At 38.8% G+C, this 20407-nt stretch overlaps 1 long non-coding RNA gene across 1 annotated transcript in view; it reads left to right on the plus strand.

The window, feature by feature from the left end:
• Nucleotides 1-20407, plus strand: part of LOC138146530 (uncharacterized) — an 88657-nt gene that overhangs the window by 52478 nt on the left and 15772 nt on the right. Inside the window, exons 6-7 of the long non-coding RNA XR_011164514.1 lie at nt 1577-1663; nt 14083-14309. This is a non-coding gene — a long non-coding RNA (uncharacterized lncRNA). The remainder of the gene's footprint in view (nt 1-1576; nt 1664-14082; nt 14310-20407) is intronic.

The raw sequence follows: 20407 nt of genomic DNA on the forward strand, positions 1-20407 counted from the left end.
ACAAGCATAACTGAAAGCCAAGACTAAATTATTTCACTGCTTCAGGTCAAGTGTTTGATGCTTAGGACAGGGAAACTAACTTTTGGAGGTTGGAACTGGGAACCGTTAAATCCATTTAGTGACCCTGTTCCTCATGGTACATGCTTGTTCCATTCAGATGTTATTCCCCCTTTTGTGGTACAGGCATACCTCCCTAATGCCATTAATTGGTTCTATCAAAACTCAACTTTATAAGGAGAAGCATGGTGGTAAAAAGGTCATAAATGGGCAATTCATAAAACAATGTTACAGAGGAGTTTTGTGATATAATGGCCAAGTTTAATTGGGATATATTCATGGTGTGGGTCAGGACAAATTATTCAGGGAATACTTAAACATTTTCATGAAGAACTGACATTGTCTTCCCTATGAAAGAGGCACAGCATATAAGGAGTGTACTCTAAACAGACAAAATGTAGAACCAAATGTTCTGTAGAGAATAAATATGCAAAGTAAGAATGCTGAATAAATGAGTAACATAAGATATTACAAATATAAAGTAGTGACCATGCGGTCATATAATGATTGGTGACAAATGAGTGTTCCTGATCCCTAATCCTAGCATTCCTCAATCCTAGTATGTGGCAACACACTCATTCCATGCTTGGGTCAGCCCCTTCTACATGGCTCTTTCCCATACTACCAGATCAAAATTTTCATTCTTTTCTCTCTTCTCCAGGTGGGGTAGACTAAGTCTTGATTCTCACCTACAGAGGGGTAGGCATATAGGTAGTAATGGCACCAAAGGCAAGAGAATGTTTATTAAGCAAGTACACTAGGCACTATGCTAAGTGCTTTATAAAAATTATCTCATTTGATCCTCATAACAACCCCATGATAGCCATCTTGTAGTTGAGAAACTGGGGCAGAGAGAGGTTAAGTTGCCCAGGGTCACACAACAAGCAAGTATGTGAAGCTGAATTTGAACTCAGGTCTTCCTGACTCTTAAACCTAGTGTTCTATCTATTGTACCACTTAGGAGCCCCTAAAAGACCCCACCTTTCAGTTTCACTGCTTTATCAGTTGCCCCTTTAGCCCAGCCCTGGACCACTATGTTTTCTAAAATGAAATGTAACTATAAGTAAGAAAGACAGTCATGCTATGTTCTAGATTTAAAGATGTTTTTTGTTTCACCAACCAATATTGATTGAAAAAAAACTTACTTTGACAGATTCTACTTGGCTTCAGTGGTGATAATAAACACTTGGAGATTTCTGGAGATCCTTCGGTCAGTAGCTTTGTGACTCTCTTGGATCTGCACAATCATTATGTGACATCAGCCAATTCTCTTTGTCTTTTCCTTCATTTGTGAAATGTGGCATGATGATACTGATAACCTGTCTGACTGACATATAAAAAGGAACCAAGGTTCCAAAGCCTCTTGTCAATGTAAGGAATGATTTTAATAGAAAAGGATAATAATCCTTTGGAGTTTTCATTTGATGATATGGTAGATAGTCTTGGTGACATAATTTATAAGCCTCTATCTCTGTCTTACAAAAGAACTATTAGGCAGAGGTTTTTTTTTCTATTACAGGTACAGATATTTAACATGTGTCGGGCACTGACCATGACCTAGATATTGAACAAGAAGATAGAGTTTGTCAGGATCAGAACACAGAAGGTAGGACATAGAAACAGTTTTTTTTCCCCAATAGCTATCTCTGTGGGGAACCTTTATTCAATCTGGAGGGGGAATCTTGACAGACTTAGAATATACACTAGGCAAGGGTCCTTAACCTTGAGTCTGTGAACTTGTTCCTTAAAAAAATATTTTACTGTGTTTTCATGTAACTAGTTTCCTTTTTAATCCTATACATTTAACTGTATGCATTTAAAAGCATTATGCAAAGAGATCATCAGTAGGGTTCATTCATCAGACTGCTAAAAGGGTCCATAATAAAAAATAATTAAGAATCTCGATCCTTTAGGAAAGGTTTTTTTTCCTAATAATTCTAGGACTGTAGTTCTCCGCTAATTCTCAAGATTAGACATGATCATGCATGAATGTACCATGAATGAACACTCATCCATGTGTATATGTCATTGACCTTTGCATACTATATATCGACTCCTAAATGAAGATTAAAAAAAAAAAAGCTGGTGTCTTTAAATTGAAACAGCAAACTGTTAAAAAAAAAAAAAACTTCTACAAAACTGTCTTTCTCTTTACTACTGTTTTTCTTTCTTCTGGTAAGTGTCCCCACGTAGATATTATATTGGTATGATATTCTGTAAAATATCTGTTAAGGGAGATAGTCGATTGAAAACTTTGACCAAGGAGTCTGGAAATGTGAATTTAGTCTGTGTTGAATCACCTGCTCCATGGAAAGCAGCTCTCTGAAGTTCAGTGAGAAAAAGCATGTACAGTATTTACACAGAAAAAGAGCTTATAGAATAAGGAGTGTTCACAAATATTTGTTGCCAAAGGGGGGAAAAAAGGTCATAGTGTAAAACAGTGCCTGGAATTCTAGAAGTTTTTAATTAGGTTTTGACTGTGGAATTTGCCTTTGCCTGGAGCCAAGAAGCCCAGCTGTTTTACAATAGGGTCTCTTGCCTCCTAGCAACTGCTACAGACAATGTGTGGGTTAAATAGCAAGTATATTTGTTTGTTAGAGGACAAGTTCCCTTGGTCTTCTAGAAAGGGGCTATGAACTATTCCCTAGTGTTATTAAGGCAGGAGGCCCACATGGTATTCCTTTTATTTGATTTTTGGAATTTTGATTTGACTTTGGATTCCAGAGAGACAGAGACAGAGAGAGAAAAAGAAGTCACAGACATACACAGAGACAAAGAGAGACAAAAACAGAGGCAGAAAGGAAAGATGGATGGAGACAGAGACAGAAGTGGAGATAGAGAATCAGATAGAGACATAGACTCAAATTGAGAGAGACAGAAATGGGGAGATGATGGAGACAAAGACAGAAACAGAGAGACTGAGACAGAGATGGTCAGAGAGACAAAGAGACACAAATGGAGAGTGGCAGTGACAGAAAGACAAAGAGACAGAGATATGTAGCTACTGAAAAAGAAAGAGACAAGGAAAGGGAGGGGAGAAGAGGAGAGAGACAGAGAATGAAAATATGTTACCTTAAAGATTTAAAACACTTCTATTTGATGTTCTGATATTAAAAATCACTGGTGTTCAAACTGAAAGGTTTGATGCAGTATTAAATTTGATGAATCACGGCAAGTGTCGGTGTTTGTTAGCTTTTATATATCACATTAAAGTATTCATTAATAAAGTGTCACACAACATTGCTTTGAGTGGGTCCTAAAAGGTTAATGACTTGATACAGGCTGGTTGGTGTTCTTAAGTTTTAGTGTCTGAGGGTGGTTTGTGGTGAATTTAGCTCACTTTGAAATTGAATACAAAAGACTCTTTTCCTCTCTCAAGTCCAGAAGTTTCTTGGCTCTTCATTCTCTCTCTCTCTGTGTATCTCTGTCTCTGTCACTGTCTCTGTCTCTGTCTCTGTCTCTCTGTCTCTCTGTCTCTCTCTCTCTCTGTCTCTCTCTGTCTCTCTGTCTCTCTCTGTCTCTGTCTCTTTGTCTCTCTCTCTCTGTCTCTGTCTCTCTCTCTGTCTCTCTCTCCCTCTCTGTCTATCTGTCTCTGTCTCTCTCTCCCCCCTCCCTCTATCTCTCTTTTCATCTTTCTTTCTCCCTCCTCTCTTTCTTTCCTTCTCCTCCTTCCTCCTTTTCCTCCTCCTCCATTTATTCCTCAACTTCTTGCCTATCACCTTTTTAAGTGGCTTTCAGCAAATACCTAGTTGCAAGATGTCAAAAAATACAAAACACAACAACAGCTACATAGCAGAGCTGCAGGTTCTCTTTCTTGCCTAGTCTCGTAGTGACTTTATTGTATAATAAGAAATTTACTTAATTATAAAACCACCCATTTTGGAATGAAGCTGCTGCATCCATTTGAAAGATATATAGGGTGTCCCAAAAGTCTTTGTGTGGTTTTAAGCTATTAAAGTTTAATAGGGATATTCATACCCACAGAACCTATTTGAGCTCTTACAGCTTAAAATCACACTTTTGGGACATTGCACTAAGACTTTGGGGATACTTTTTGGATGGTAAGGTTCCCTCCCCACCTTCAGAAACCTGACTCAGCAGCTGCTGATAAAATATATGATTATATTTGATTAAAAATAACCTGTGCAATAATATATTTATGTCATATACCTGGTGGGTAGTCAATATAAATATCCATGAGTGATCCAGTATTTATTGCATTGCTGATGTAAAGATATTGTGATTCGTCATTGCTCTCTGCCTCTGTGACTGAGATGACTGGAATAATTTTACCTTTGAATTGTTTACAGAAGTCTGAATTTTAAATGTCAATTTAAGGTTTACAAAATACTTCACATATTTGAACCTCATGGCAATCCTGAGAGGTAGCTTCTTTGGGTATTATTATCCCTATTATACAGATAAGGAAACTGAGGCCCAGAGCCAATAAATGACTTACTCATGGTGTGGTGGGGAGCAGGGTGGGCAGTAGTCTTTGCAACAAAAATACTCCAGTCAGGAGGCAGCTAGGTGGCGCAGTGAATAGAGTATCAGCCCTGGAGTCAAGAGGATTTGAGCTCAAATCCGACCTCAGATACTTAACACTTACTAGCTGTGTGACCTTGGGCAAGTCACTTAAACCCAACTGCCCTGCCTTCCCCCCTCCAAAGACAAAAACAAACAAACAAAAAAATATTTCAGGTATCATACCAAGCTGCCTCTCTTTACATCCCCCCAACCCTACACAAGTTGAGCTAATTTTATATGCCCCATCTTCCCCCCCACCCCTACCCCAAACAACAACAAAAATTAACCAAGTGGGAGTTTTGTGTCTTCTTAAATAAAAGTAAAATTTGTCCTTTTTTTGTGACTCTATAGGCCGATTTCACAAAATCTAAATCCCCATTCAGTAGGGGGGAAAATGACAAAGTCATATGTAAAGGTAATTTTTGGAAAAAAAAAAGATATTTGTCTTGTGCCTTGGTTCTGGTCAGAGTTGTTAGTTATACAAATGACTCAAATTGGTTTTATGTATGATTCAAGTTCAAGCATTTCCATGAAGTTACAGGGCTAACCTGCAGTAACAACCATTTTCTGAGCAAATCGAAACTCTCTATTGGACTGCCAGGTTTCCCACTTCAGCCAAAAGTCGAAAGAAAAATGAAAGTACCTATAAAAGGAGCCATCAAGGGTTATATGAGCTGCATTTGCTTCTCGCATGACAACTTTGTATCTGTTTATTATCCTCAGTAGATCATACTCTTCTTTCTGAATCCATAAAAGCTAAAGTCTTTGGGCAGCTTTATACCATCAGAACCTCTGGAGATGGATGGAGGGCACTTGAGACGAGGGAGACAAAAATGCCAGAAGAGGGATAAAGTTGCAGAATAGGTCAAAACTAAATTTATGTCAATAACTTTATAATATTATATATTTATTATAATACCTTTTTCTGGGAAGAGGTTATTTCACCACTGGGGGGGGGGGCGTGGAATCTGTTAAGGTTGGAGGAAAGAGAATTTGAAGGAATTATTTTATTTCTGTCAGAGAAAAAATAATAAATATCCACAATCAAAATGGTTAAGTATGACTGTCTGGTTAAGTATGGTTAAGCATGACTTCTAGTTAAGTATTTTCTTTTGGTTACCTGTGACTGTCTGGAGATGACCAACCCTAACTTCTTCCTCATCCTTTACACATTCTAGATTCTCATGTCTTGGTCTATATGTCATTGTCATTGTGTTTCTCACTTTATCAATAGAGTTAGGGCAACTTTCCCATTTTCCAAAGGAGAATTTAATTACAGGCAGTTTTAAGAAACCAAAGCAATAAGGTATTTTATTTATTTATGTTCTTTTTCTCATCTGTCATAATATTAATGAATATTTCTTGGAAGTCCATAGTACACTTGTTTAGGAGAATGAAGCATTCAAACCAGACAGAACCTTTCCATGTGGAAGTTCCAACAGAAAGACATTTCCTTACTTGAAGGCAGAAAGCTAGACCAGACTTTCTCTCAACCACTTTGAGTCCATTTATCCCGCAGTGGCCTAGTGCTGAAGGAATAAGGAAAAGATGCTGTTCCTTTCCTCTCCCTACCCCAGACTGGACGGAAGCCAGTTAATCGGCAAGTATTTTTCATTGCCAAATATATGTATGCAAAGAATGATTGAGTTTACATTCTAATGGAGGAGACAACAAGAACATATAAAAATATAGGCAGCACAAATATAAAGAGAATAAGTACAACTATATACAAAGTGGTTAAATATAAGACAGTACGAGTCCAGGAAGGGCGCTAGCAGTTGGGGTGAGTTGGGAGTACCAGTTTTCAAGCAGTAAGAAGATGGTTCCTTATCTACATCACGAAGGGACTCCATGAGGCCGAGGTAAGGAGGGAAACTGTTTCTGACACCGGCAGTGGACTATGTAAAGGTATGGAGAAGGAACACGGAGTATTAGGAATGACAACAAGAAAGAACATAGTTTAGCTACATCACAGAGTGATTGAGGGAGAGCAATGTTCAGGGAGGCTGGAAAGTTAGGTTATGTAGGGCTTTAAAAGCTAAACAGAGGAGCTGATATTTTATTCTAGAGGCAATAGGAAGCCACATAGGGAAGTCACACCAGCAACCTACTCGATCAAAGGATGGAGTTGTACCCTTCTCCACCCCTTCCCGCCCCCAATGCCAGTGTGTGCTATCCTTCCTTACTGCTCCTCACACTGCAGGAAACCTAATTCTGGCTCATAAAGCTATTTCAAAAGAATCTAGCTTAAAACCATTGACAAGGGTGGCCATGAAGAAGAAAGATTTCTCTGGAAAAAGGGAAACACAACTGGGTGATTGATATAGGGGTGCTATGTAATAACCTCAGTAGCTTCCCTATCCTACTGAACTGAGAAGTCACAGAGAATCTGAGTCACTCTGTCAGAATAAGACTACCATTAAAGTCCAAAGTCCCTTTCCCATGGGTGGAGAGTTTGGATGACTTGAAATCGGTTCCCCACAAATTTCCTATACCAGCACGAATCAAAACCAGACCTCAGGTGCAGGCTTCTTTCTCCCTTCCTCCAATGCTTTGTTCTGCTAAACCCAGACAAAAACCCTATTAAAAAACCCCCCACCAGATTAGACTGGCTTGGGAGAGGGGCCCAGCAGGATGCCAACTCCACTCAGGACCCCAATAAACTGCCCTGTATCCGATATTTCCAACTATTCTTTTATTGTATGAGTATCTCTTCTCATCATTTATTATTATGATTTTATTTTTGGAGGCATTTAGGGTTAAGTAACTTGCCCAGGTTCCCACAGCTAGTAAATGTCTGAAGGCTGCATTTGAACTTAGGTCCTCCTGACTCCAAAGCCAGGGCTCTCGCCACTGTGCCACCTACCTGTCCTTATCACTTCTCATTAAAGCTGGCTGGCTTAACTGTCTTCTTGTGAGCTCCATGTTTTCTTGTAATGGGTTTTTGCTATTTCAAACCTCCCTAAGCCTGTGTTAAGACATGCTATTACTGTCTATCCAGAAGTAAGCTATTTTCAAATTTTTTTTTAAAGGAGAGTCTCATTATTTGGGCTTGTAAACCAAAATAGTATCTTTGAAAGACCCAGATCAATAATAACTGTTCAGCAATTGAAATCCACAGACCATTCATGGAGAAAAGATAATAGAGCCACTCATCTGCTTAATCATATCTCTAAGGTACTTCAAAGTAAATTATGTAGAGTGGGGCTTATAATCCGCAGCTGCTTAGTAGGAATGCATGTAACTTGAGTAGCCCAGTTTTGAAGATAATGGATTGATGCTTTGCAGGAAGCCAAATGTGTGATAAGTTGGGCCAGAATCTGTTCAGTATCATGTTGCCATTTCCCCCTTCTCTCAACATTTCAGGCCTTATCCCCAACAGGAATATTACCCAGTTGTGGAGTTGACACCAGGTTGTATGGGGTACACAGCTGAGTTAGAACTTGACCTTGAAGGAGAAACTGCATCTTGGGGTATTCTTTTATACCTTATGCTGGTCTGTGTTCAGCTTTTGATCTTTCTGGTGCCAGCAAACAAAATGCTTTCAATGTCAGCTGCTTTCTTATGTATGCTTACATCTGAGCCAGATTGGTCAAGGATGAGCATGGCATCATTTTTGTGTTATGGACCCATTTGGCAGTCTGGTGAAGATGATGGACTCCTCAGAATAATGTATTAAAATCCATAGAATTACAAAGGAAACCAATCGCACTGAAATATATTTAATAAAATATTTAAAAAACAAATTCATAGGCCCTAGGTTAAGAACCTTACTGTCTACTCTGTGATTAAAGAATCAGTGAAAAACACTGACAAAGGGGGTCAATACACTGCTAAGTTCTCATGCCTTACTCTTTAAAGCCAAATGGCAATTTCATTCTAACAAGACTATTCAACTATTCAATATATTCTTGTAAATTTAATATTGAGTATTCATTTAATAAACATGAAGTACCTTCTAGATGGGAATCTCTGTGTCAGGTAGTGGGGAGAGAAAATTTCAAAATTAAATAAGAAACAGTTCCTGCATCCTTACCTTCAACAAGCTTATTTCTAAAAACCATTTTATTTTATTTATGTTGTATTATAAGCTTTATGTTTATATCTATAGCTGTAGTTATGTCAATATATCAATCTCTGGCAAGGGCTTAGCTGACCACAAAAATCCCTCAGGTTTATGGTTCTTCCCAGTTTGGAAAGAAAAGAAACTATTGAGAGGTCTGTGTTCAGATTAGGAGGGTGGAGTTTTTCAAGTCTGGGGACTTAAGGAGAAAAGCATCAGCTAGGTTGTGCAGAGGATAGAAGGCCAGGACTAGAGTCAGGAGGACTCTTCTTCTTGAGTTCAAATCCCGACCTAGCTATGTGACCTTGAGCAACTCACTTAACTCTGTTTGCCTCAATTTCCTCATCTGTAAAATGATCTGGAGAAGGAAATGGCAGAGCACTCTAGTATCTTTGCCAAGAAAACTCTAAATGAGGTCACAAGGAGTTGGACATGGCTGAAACAACTGAATAACAACAAAAAGGAGAAAACCAGGACAGGATGGGGGAGCAATGCTGGTTGTTCAATAACAACAGCCTTAACCATGGCAGCAGCCACTGTCTGGCACATTTGAAGTTCCCTTCCTTAAGACCACAAGAGGTGACCATTATTTAAACGGACTAGCTGGGGGGGGGGGGGGGGTGTAACTATGTGGTTTTATTGTGGGTGTTTGCTCCAGTAACAGAAGCATTGGGAGAAGAAACAAACCAACTGGGAGGGATATATGGCGCCTCCCCTCCCTCCTCTGTCTTATTTCCGCTTAATTGTACTTAAAAAAAAATCTCTTAAAGAATATATTCAGGGGCGGCCAGGTGGCGCAGTGAGTAAGAGCGCTGGCCCCAGCGTTGGGAGACTGATTCCAGCCTCAGATACTCTGCACCCACACAAAAATAACTGGCCGTGTAACCTTGAGCAAGTTACTTAACCCCGAGTGCTTTAAAAAAAAAAAAAAAGGAATACATTTGCTAGATTTAATACTGTCTCTCAATCACAACTATGGTTGACCATGTCTTCATGTTTCCTGGAGTCCCTTTGTTTGTGGCCTTAGAGTGCAATGGGAGCAACCCTGGAAAGAGGCCCTTTCTTAGTGCAGTCTTGGGAGCTCAACTCACAGCCCATTGTTAAGAGAGTTTTGTTCTCCAGGTGGGGACCAACTTTTACATGAGTAGACTTCCACCTGTAACTAAGGGGCCGAGTGACTGCAGAACTGAAGTCAGGAAGACCTGATTTCAAACCTAGTGACACACACTAGCTCTGTGACTCTTGGCAAGGCACAAACTCCATCTGCCTCGGTTTCCCTATCTTGTAAAAAAGGATAATAATAGCACCTATCTCCCATGGTTGTCATGAGGATGAAATGAAATAATACTTGTAAAGTGCTTTACAAACCTTAAAGCACTGTATAGATTCTATTATTATATATTGCATATAATTCAGAATTACTATAATATATACAGAAAAGACACGCACTGATGTTAGACCAGTCATTTCCTCTTAACCCCTTACCAGCTCACTGAACCCTTCCTTCCTTGTAACAATAAAAAATATTTAAGTAAAGCTGACATAGCAACCACATCTGTCATGTGTCATACTCAACACCTACAGTGCCCACTCCCCCTCAGCCTCTCTATTGAGAGCAGAAAGGTGTATTATTTCTTTATCAGTTCTCCAGGATCAAGACTGGTCATTTCAAGTCACTTGAGTCCAACCACTTTTTCGCTTTGTCTTTATTTACATTATTGCCATCATTACATATATTGTTTTCTTGGTTCATTTTTATCACTTTTAAGGAAAAGTCTTCCCATGTTTTCTTAAATTCCTCATATTAATCATTGCTTATGGTACAAGAAGATTCCTTTACATCCATATGTCACAATTTATCTGGACATCTCCTGTGGATGGACACTGATTTTGTGCCCAATTTTTTGCCATCGCAGAATGTTGCTACTTATCTTTTGCTATATATGTTTCTTTCTGTCATTGACCTCTTTGGGTTAGAATTGCTTAACAATCATTTTAAAGGTTGCTCTTTTAAAATTCAGACTTTTTTTTAAAATGTAGCTACATTGAGTTGAAATTCACTTTACTATTTTTCCTTATGAATTAAGGTCCACCATCCTTCTCCCTCAGCTACAGTCTTCCCTTAGTAAAGTTTAAAGTAAAAAAAAAAAAAAGCTGCCACATTTGGATGGAATGTTGTTGTTATTGTTGATGTTTTTTCTCAAGTTTTGTGTTCATACTAGCTTAGTCCCTCTTCTCTCAAAGTTCACCCAAAGGAGACTTGGAATGCATAATCACATAACATAATGTAATCTTAGTGAAATGCTGAGGCTTGGCATGCACTATGGTGAAAAAAAACTCGCCTTTGCTTTTTTTCTCTCAGGATTAATAACTCTTTCTTGTTTCTTCCTCTGTACTTTCCTTATATCCCAAACTTAAAAAAAAATTTATAAATGAAAACCAGAATGAAGTTCTGATCATCACCTGGCTATTCATTTACCTAAGGAAAGATGTAAACTCCAGGCGATTGCTTTCATTTTGGGGGAAATATGTTGTGTTTTGACGTAGTAGGTAAATCTTATTTGCCCAAATTCTTTACACTCCTAGCTAACTTATGATCATAACAGATCATCCTTTGCCTGTAAGTTTTCCAGATAATAGAATATCCTCAGGAGACAGTGACATTTGCTCATGTAAGTGACCACAAGAATACCTGAAGAATCTGTGATTAATCTGTAGGAGAATTCCAAATGTGGAAAGTCTTTTTTGCTAAAGTAGATCACAGCCCATCACAACTATTTCTGAAATATAGAGGTTGGGTGATTTGCAAGGGTCAAACAGCAAGCAAAGTGCCGGAAGGGAGGTTTGACCCCAGGCCTTCCAACTCTCAGGCAAGCACACTATCCACTATAACACACCACCTAGCTGTACATGTCAGTGATTTTTTTTTAAATGGATCATGGAATACTAGAATGGAAAGGGAAATTCATGATTTTATAGCCCACCTCCCTCACTTTGCAGAGAAAAAACTGAGGCAAATGGAAATGAAATAACGTATTCATGATTCCATGGCAATTTAGTGGCAAGGCCAGAACTCACTTTCCACGTCCAGGTTCACTGTTCTCTCCCCTATACCATAATGCCTGCCCTAATAATGTACAGAGAAAACTGGTACATAGAAAAAAAATTTTTGGCTTCCTGGTTAAAAGTTTTATATGAGAAAATGTGTAAGGTAGGAATGATATGTAGGTGTACCATGCCCTGCCTGACATCATTAATCAGTTCCAAAAATAACTAGCATTTTTATAGCATTTTAGAATTTGCAGACAGCTAGGTGGTGCAGTGAATAGAGTACCAGCCCTGCAGTCAGGATGACCTGAATTCAAATCCAGTCTCAGACACTTAACACAAAAAACTAGCCATGTGACCTTGGTCAAGTCACTTAACCCCAATTGCCCTGACTTCCCCCCTCCAAAAAGCAAAAAAAACAAAAACAAAAACCCGACTCCCATGAAAAACATGGAGATATTTGCGGGGTGGCTAGGTGGCACAATGAATAGAGCACTACCCCTGGAGTCAGGAGGACCTGAGTTCAAATCCAGCCTCAGACACTTAACACTTATTTAGGCAAGTCACTTAACCCCAATTGCCCTGCCTTCCCCCCTCAAAAAAAAAGCAAGAATTTGCAAAATGCTTTACATATATTATCTTGTTTGGTCCCCCCCCAATAACTTTATAAGATAGGTGCTATCATTGTTCCCATTCTACAGCTGAGAAAACTGAGGCTTAGAGCAATTAAGAGAGGTTAAGTTATCTGGGGTCACAGACATAGTGAGTGTCTAAGGCAGGTTTCTACCCAGGTCTTCCTGACTCCAAATCCATCACTATATCCACTACACTAACCTCTAGGAGATTAGTTGAAATAGCATTTTGGAAAACAGTTACTTTTCTAGGAACAATGTTATATATGAGATTATAAGGAGACAGATCTTCAAGACAGTTAATAATATGGGGCTCATGCACTCCCTAAGATGGTCACTGATTACCTGATTTGTGCCTTAGATGATTTGTTGAGTAATATTCAAAAATTTAGAGTGAGCAGGAACCTTGGAAATCATCTACTTCTAACTGACTCATTTTACAGCTAAGGAAATGGAGGTCCAATGAGATTAAGTGACTGGCCAAAGTCAGATAGATAGTAACAGAGCTGGGATTCAAACTATGGTCCTCTGACAACAAGAAAGTCGTAGTTCTTCCTTACTCTCATAGTGAGGTTTTGACATGGTGCAGAAAGGTTGGGACCATTCCTAAATACATATCTTACCCTTTGTTTAAGATGTGCAATCACTATGAATATTTATTAGAGGTTTGTGGATCTCCTTAAGCTTCATGGTATAATGGAGTGCCAAATTTGAAGTCAGAGTGCTTAGCCTTGAATCTCAGATCTGCTTCTTATTCTCTAAAGTGACTCAGGGCAACAAAGAAAACTTCTCTGGGCCTCAGTTTCTTGAGCTGTAAAATCAGCTATTGATCTTGTGATCTCAGAAGAACCTTTTTTTTTGATGATTTCTCTTCTTCCTCCTTTAGTCACTGGGAACACCCCTTACTCATTAAATAGGTTGAAATGTATTCCACTTGTAGGGCAAAATGATTTAGTACTTGTTGGTATTTGCCTGATTTCTTAGATAGAAAAGGCCAGTTTATAGTTCCAGAATTAACCCAGCTAGTCAGATAATGACATCCTTTCCTCTATTTAAAGACAGCAAAAATGAATTGGGTTCCCATTTTTGGAGGGGTACTCAATTTTCTCTCGAAATCTCTTCAACTTTCAGATTTTTAAAAGGCAGAACTCAGAGTGCCATCAGTTCCCCAGATAATTTTTTTTCAAAATGCATCTTATTGCTAGTTTTAAACATAATTGCTCCTCCAAAGCTTTTCCCTCTTTCCAGAGAAGCCCAGTGGCCCCAGTGTTTGCCTGTGAGGTAGGCCCATGCCCAGAGAGGAGTGACACAAGGCTTTTGTTCCTTTCCCCCTCACCCCCACCCCACAACCTATATAATTTATTTATAGCTGAAGCTCTTTCCTTAACTTCCTATTATCTTGTCCTTCAGGCACCCGCTTCTTGCTTCTTGTGTGTTGTGGCTCTGGAGATCAGAAGCTGATAACCATCTCTGGCAGCAAGTAGTACGGTGGGCAGCTTACTACTTTCCACCTTAACTGGAGTTTTCCAGTATTTCTATTACTTTTTTAGTCTTGTTATGCTTGATTAAGTTAGTATACTCCAAACTGGTAAATACATGTAAACAACAGATGCTTTCAACGCAAAAGGCAGTTTCTTCTTCCCAGTTACTGTTAGACAACGTACAATAAACAGTATTTTGTTCATATAAGCAGAAAGAGGGGAGTGCTTCCAATCTTTCACTACATTGCTAAAACTGATTTTTGTTTGTGACCAGCAGGAACACTGACCTTTGCCCCTATGAATGATCTGCCATCTTCTAGAAAGTTCATGAAAAGGTCACTGAGCCTGGCTGACTTCCTCTGAGTGTGCATGGACGTGTCTTTGCTATTGATCTGGTTAAAGCCTTTGCCTTGTCCATTCAGAGTAGTTGTTCGCCTTATTTCTTAATGGAAACCTGGACAGCGATGATGTCTGGAGCTCCTAACTGGAATTCACACCTGGGTAAGCACCCAAAGTTAACCTTGCATTGAGGGGGTGGGCCAGTCTTTGTTTACCCTGGACGTGATTTCCGCTTGCATTCCTTGGGCTCTTAAGAAAGCAAAATCGTATCTATTTAACCACTACTCACAAGTTCAAGAAGGAAAAAAGGTAAAAAAAAAAAAAATGCATAAAAACACCCGTGAATTGTCCTTATGAGTTCCTTTCTGTCCAATTCATTTGGGAGCAATGTTTGAGTTTTCCCTTTAGATCATCCTGGCATGATCAAGAACCAAAATAAAAATGATTTCGGGTATATTCTGGAGGTGATTCCTTCCTTTGATGCTGCCTATCACTGTAAAAGGGGTTATGAATCTCTTGGAGGCAGCTCGGCGGACACTGAGCGGTGCAGCCCCTGGTTTTCCAATCAGGCTACAGCAACTGGTGCAGTTGGAAGGTTTTAAATCTCTACTTCGAAACTGGCTATTTACAAACAACGAGGAGAGTTCTGAAATGGTGAAAAATGCACTGGAGTCATATTGAGAATGATTGTATGTGGGGTATATAACAATACTTTTCCAGACGGTATATTCCTATCTTGTACTATTCATCTTGCAGATATACAGCCCTGGAAGTTCTCTGCTTTTAGGCTTGTAGCACTGAAAAGGAAAGATCTCGAGGTTTGTCATTGCCCGTATATCACGGCAGCTGTGCCCTTTGATTACACTGGGCCTCCACCAGTCATTAATAACAAGAGGGGCTTTTTGTCTGGCGGATGTATCTCTGTAACAATCCTCACCTAATACCTAGGCTTTAGGGCGCTAGGAAAGGTAAATTAAAGGTGGAGTTTGTTTATTCTGTAGTTACAAGTATGTATCTTGGTACAATCCTTGCCTAATACCTAGGCTTTGGTGCATAAATTAAAGATGGAGTTTGTTTATTTTATACTTACACTTATTGTGTAACTAGAGGTAACCTTTTCTCAGTGAGCTAAGAACGTGCTAAAAGCGTCTTTTTTCCCCCTTCTCACCTCGGACATTTTCATATTTTGCATTGACATTGGGGAACTATTATAATTGCATCCTGTTTGGGTAAACTATATAAACAGTGTAGTTAGATAAATTTAATTTCATCATTATTATAGTCATTTGGTTATCATGGGCTAACAATCAAAAAATTCAAATAAAGGGTTTAGTTGTACAAATTAAAAATCGAGGTGCATCCTTAGGCTTTAGAGATGGAGTGACCATTGGGTCATCTAGTCCACCTGCCCCTTGTTTTATTAATTTTTTTAAATAGCTAGCATTTAAAGGTTTACAAAGCACTGTGCATGGTATTTCGTTTGATCCCCTCACAACTCTGTGAGGTAGGTGCTATTATTATACTAATTTTATAGATAAACTGAAGTTGCGACAGATTTAGCTACTTGCCCCGGTCACACAGCTAGTAAGTTTCTGAGGCGGAATCTGAATTCAGTTCTTCCTGACCACTTCCAGAGTTCTTACCCACAATGCCACCTAGCTCATTATAGATGACTGGGATAGAGAGAATGGAAGTGATTTTCCCCACATCACATTTCTTATTGATTTTCAGTCATGTCTGACTCCTTATATCCCATTTGGGGTGTTCTTGGCAAAGAAGTAAGAAGCATTTGAACTCAGGTGTTCTGACTCCAAATCTAGTGCATTTTCCACTATACCACTTCACCTCTAAGTGTATGCAGAACACTTGTGTACGGTACCAAGCAAATTACAATTGTTACTATTTTTTAAGTCCTACAGTAATGCCTTATTGTGGTATGGAGATGAGTCTGGCACTTTGAAGGCTATACCAACAAAATTCGAACTCTGGCAAATCCTATCATGCTGAAAAGGAAGAATCCATCTAGTTAATTTGAGTCTGGGCTTCATAGCATGGCCCTTGCTTGGGTCACCACATCAAGGGGGCCCTTAGTCTTGTAGTTTCAGAAATTAAATTTCATCAGCTTACCCACAGGGGTGATCAAGTACTGGTGGGTTGATTCAAGCTAGCCAGACTCAGAAAAGACTGATTAATTAACCAGAAAGCCAAATTTTTAATCAATAATATGCATTCTCTCTGCATATTAATATAATTTATTATAATATAATATAATTAATAATAATAATATAATATAATTAATAAACCAGATGGTCATTGAACTGGTCCATTCCCTTCTTGGTGAATTGACCTATTTTGGCTACCATATTACAAATGTTTTTAAAGTTGCTTGGCACAGAGATTTTTGCTCCCTTCTATTGAACTCCTGCTCTCCAATCAACAAATTTCATTTTGCTTTAGACCTCTTTCTCTTCTGACTCTCACTGAGACCTGGCTTACTCTTGATGATTTGACATCCCTGGCCACCTTTTCAGTACTGGATGCAACTTCTCTCACATGTGGCACTCTCTGGTCCCAGAGGTGGAGTTAAAACACTTGCTTCCTATGACTAGTAACTACTAAACTCTCCCTCTACCACCATCACTCAGCTATGACTTGTTTTCTGAGGTTCACTCTATGCAAATTTACCACCCAAACCAGACAGAAGATATGTGTGTATGTATGTTATACATGTGTGTATTAAACACACACACAGGTATAGGTATACATACACCTACATGTCTACCCACCATTATAATGTGATCTCTCAAGTATGCTCCAAGTTCTTTGGAATTTTCAACTCCAACCTATTCCTCTGCTCCATCTCAAATACACAACATGTTTTTTATCCTGCCATCACCCACAAGTATTCTCCTTCCATAATCAAGAATTCTGAAATTCCTTCATCTAATCACAATCTCTTACCATTCAGTCTCTGTGCCTTACTTCTCCTGAGCCTATCCTTTGTCTTTGTTGATCTCTAATCCCTGTGCCACTCACTCTATGCCAAGTCATTACTCCTGAATTGGCTACAATCTCCTCTCCTTCTGATCTTGACCCTTTAGTGAACCAGTTCAACCTTACACTAGCCTGTGTTCTCATATCTCTTGCTCTCTTGATCTGTTACTTTTCATGTCTTGCTATGACCACACCAAGATTAATCCCAAATTCTATTTCCTCTGCTCCTATTCATGTGTGGATGAATGGAGCTGAAAAAAAAAATATGCAAGCACACTGACTGGGATCCCTACAAATGTATGCTTTCCAATCTCGGTTAGATCCTAACTGCAGTAGGACAATTCTCTTAATCCTGAAATGATTCTCTGTTTCACTCTCCACAGCAGCTGTTGCAAGACTTCTCTTTTCTTCTCAAGCCTCTCAAAACATCTCTATCCTTTTAAATAAAGTCTTTGACTCAAAAAAAAAGAGGGCACTCCTTCTTATCTCATGAACCATCATCTTTCACTTCTTTGACATCATTCCCCACAAAGGCCAACTTTATTCCATTCTCTGATATAGAGGTAGCTCTTCTCACTTTGGCCTCTGCCTCTGTTTGTACCCTTGATTCCATCCCCTTAGGTCTTTGCCAGCAGATTCCCCGCCCCTTCCTTTCCCCCACCCCCATCAACTTTCTCTCTAATGTCTTTCTCTTGTCTTTAATCTCTCGCCAGGTTCTTTCCCCATCTCCAAACACACCGGAAAGTCTCCCATACTTAAAAATATAAAAAAACTTTACTAAATCCCACCATTTTTACTAACTATTGTCCTAATTATGTCCTTTATTTCTCAGCCAAACTCCTTGCAAAAAGCCCTCTGCACTTAGTACTTTTGCTTCTGATCTTCATATTCTTCTAGACTTTCTCCAAAATGGCTTCAGATCTCATCATTCAACTGAAACTGCCTCTCCAAAGTTACTATGATGTCTTTTAAAAAAAAATATTAATGTATTTTGGGTTTTATATTACCATAATTTTTCCTAGTATCTCTACTCCATCCCCTTCCAGAGAACCAATCCATGTAACATTATTTTTTTTTTAAAAGAAGAGTAGGGGTGGCTAGGTGGTGCAGTGAATAGAGCACTGGCCCTGAAGTCAGGAGGACCTGAGTTCAAATTTGACCTCAGACACTTAACACTTACTAGTCATGTGACTTTGGGCAAGTCACTTGACCCCAATTGCCCTGTCTTATTCCCTCCAAAAAGAAAAAAAAAGAGTGAAAAAATGAAGTAAATTGATCAATACTTTTTTAAAATCTGAAAATATATGTAATGTGCTATACACATGGACCTCCCACCTTCTTTGGAGTTATACTTATTTTTGTAATTGTGCAACATTGACTGTTGATTGTTTTATAGTGCTTTTCATTTATGTTGTTGTAGTCACTGTGTATATTGTTTTATTGGCTCTGCTTACTTCACTCTGTATCAGATCATATAACTCTTTCCATGCTTCTCTATGGTGATCATGTTTGTCATTTCTTTACATCACAATAACATTTCATTAAGTTCATATACTACAATTTGTTTGGCAATTCCACAGCCAATGGGTATCCTCAATGCTTCCAGTTCTTTGTTACCAGAAAAAAGTGGTGATATATTTTGCCATAAATGTGAACTTTCTTTTTGTCATTGACCTCCTTGGGGTCTAACCCTAATAGTATAATGGGAAGGGGAGGGGATATCAAAGGGTATGGACATTTTAGCCACTTTATTTGCATAATTCCAAATTGCTTTTCAAAAAAGTTGTACTAATTCACAACTCTACCAACAATGCACTGGTGGCCCTGTTTTCCCACAATCTCTCCAACATCAACGATTTTCATTTTAGTCTGCCAATTTGAGAATATGTGATGCTTTGGTGTGAATTTGTTTTGATATGAATTTCTCTTCTTAGTGATTTAGAGCATTTTTTGAAATGGTTGTTAATAGTCTGAAATTTTTTTGAGAATTGTTTCCTCATATATTTTGACTATATGAGGAATGATTTTTTTTCTTGAATGTATAAATAAGTTGTTTATATGTCTTGCCTACCAAACCTTTATCTAAAAAATCTGATACAAATTTTACCCCACTTGAACATCTCCCTCCTTTGAAAAAAATATTATTTATTTATTTTTAATTTTCAACATTCACTTCCATAAGACTGTGAGTTTTTAATTCTTTCCCTTTCTCTCTCCTTCCCCCTCCCCAAGATGGCATGCAACCTGATAAAGGCTGAACTTATACATTCATGTGAAACATTTTCACATTAGTTATGTAAAGAATGTTAGAACTAATGGGAGGAACCATGAGAAAGAAGAAACAAAACAAAACAGCAGAAGAAAGGGAGAGCAAATAGTATGCTTCCACCTGCATTGATTCCAAAGTTCTTTCTCTGGATGTAGATAGCATTTTCTATCGTGAGCCTTTTAGAGTTGTCTTAGATCCTTGCATTGCTGAGAAGAGCCAAGGCTATCAAAGTCAGTCTTCGAACAATCTGGCTGTTACTGTGTACAACGTTTGCCTGGTTCTGCTTGACCTTCTTCCTTCTTATCCTACACAAAATTTTTTTCTGTGTATGGGCTTTTCAATTTCATGCAGTCAAAGTTATTTATTTTATCTTTTGTAATTGCCCTCTACCGTGTTTCCCCGATAATAAGACCTATCCCGAAAATAAGCCCTCCCCTTACTGTGTAAGATTCCTCTAAAATAAGCCCTCCCCCGAAAATAAGCCCTATTGAGATTGCTACTGTAGTGAAGGTGATCCCCTGTGCTACACGCTACATTACGGTACCCTCTGTATGCACTGTCCCCCTTCCCCCCCCTGGGTGAAACGCACGCCGCGCTCTGAGCTGCATCCAATCAGAGCTGTAGCAGTGAACGCATCATCCTGTTCTTCCCCAGTGATTTGCTTGCTGGCGCCATTGAGAGCAGTGCCGCGGAGGAGAGCTGAGGCAGGACAACATAAGCCCTCCCCTGCAAATAAGCCCTCTGGTCTTTTTCTTTCCAAAAAAAATAATAAGACAGTGTCTTATTATCGGGGAAACATGGTATCCCTCATTTGGTTAAGAATACATCTTTAACCCATAGTTGTGAAAGGTATATGATCTGCTTCTCTTCTAATTTTATTATTCGATCTTTAATAATGAGATCTTTAACAATATCATGTATCTACCAATGACCTCTTAATTGCTATTTTTTTCAATCATCATTCTTATAGAGTTTTTTGCAGCATTTGATTCTGATG

The sequence above is a fragment of the Petaurus breviceps genome, unplaced genomic scaffold (genome assembly GCF_028583685.1).
Source record: "Petaurus breviceps papuanus isolate PSGF00001 unplaced genomic scaffold, PetGlider_PUasm1.0 90763, whole genome shotgun sequence".
Taxonomy (NCBI): domain Eukaryota; kingdom Metazoa; phylum Chordata; class Mammalia; order Diprotodontia; family Petauridae; genus Petaurus; species Petaurus breviceps.